This window comes from Pygoscelis adeliae, unplaced genomic scaffold, assembly GCF_000699105.1.
Source record: "Pygoscelis adeliae isolate BGI_AS28 unplaced genomic scaffold, ASM69910v1 Scaffold108, whole genome shotgun sequence".
NCBI lineage: Eukaryota > Metazoa > Chordata > Aves > Sphenisciformes > Spheniscidae > Pygoscelis > Pygoscelis adeliae.
Genome location: NW_008825498.1, coordinates 8,981,251 through 8,982,524, shown reverse-complemented (window position 1 = coordinate 8,982,524; position 1,274 = coordinate 8,981,251).

Sequence of the window (1,274 nt, the reverse complement as noted above, 5' to 3'; positions counted from 1 at the left end):
CAGCGATGCCCTGGCCATCTGCCAGCCCAGGCGCATCACCATTGCTGTTATCAAAACGTTCCCAGGCACAGCAGCGTAAGATGATCAGCAGTGCAGCAGTACAGCAAGCAGCGAAAGCCAAGAGCAGCCACTGACGAGCACTAGACTCTAATGTACAGCAAGGCAAGCAAGCCCCATGGCAAGCCCAGGAGCCTGCCCATTAATAGCTGAACAGCAAGAACGGCTATAAATTCGATCTAGCACATTCCAATCAAACCTGTCGTTATCTCGAACCGTTTGAGCCCCACGTTGGGCGCCAAAAAGGCAACTTTAGATTTTCTTTAGCATGTTAATAGTGAAAAATTTTTATAAGCATTAGACATAATCTTAAATGAGATGTATATTAAAAATGTTTACTTTATGCAAAGCATATAGCCTTGTTTAACAACAGATTTTTTTTTGTTGTTGTTATTTTTGAAAATTTCTAGCTGTGTTTTTATTAAATACATATTTCAACAAGTCTATCAGAGTGTACTGGAAATCTTACTTCTTAGAATTTAGGATTACAGGATGTTGTGACTGGGACTATTTTCTTACGACAAAACATAAAATGTTTAGATTCTCCTTGAGTTACTCAATGTTTGTTACTTTTTTAGCAGATTATTAAAATTAAACACAGATATTATTCAGTGCTTAAGTCATCTTTCAGGCATTACATTACTTAGTGCATATTGAATGCCTTCGTAATACAAGAAAGACCTGTACTTGACTGTAAACACATGATTAGTCCCATTGATTGCAACAAAAATTATCATGCACATAAATTAGGAACATTCTTAAAATATCTTGATGACCCATGGAGACAGTTTATTTTCCTATCAGTCTAAAAATATGACCTAGCTGGTTCTGACTACGTCTGAGAATTTCAAGTAACGATCTTTACAATCAGAAAATTCAATACCAGGAAGAAATTAATCCCTCCTTCCAATGCATCATCTAATTTAAAAATAATCTAGGAGTAAAACACCAATATGTGGCTAAATATTTAGAAATATCAGCTAAGTATACATTTTTTAATCCTCTGAGGTATGCTGAAGTAGGAGAATTTGTAGAGATGTCCAAACATGAGTACATGGTATTGTAGTGTCTATGCTCTAGATTGCTACAGAATTTTTACTTATTTTATTTTGTCTTTGAATATTTAAAACTTCAAGCTTAACTTCACAGGTATGTTGTTTTCTCTCCACTCAAAATAGTTCAGCCTAATAAAACTTAAAACCTTAACCAAGGGAGAG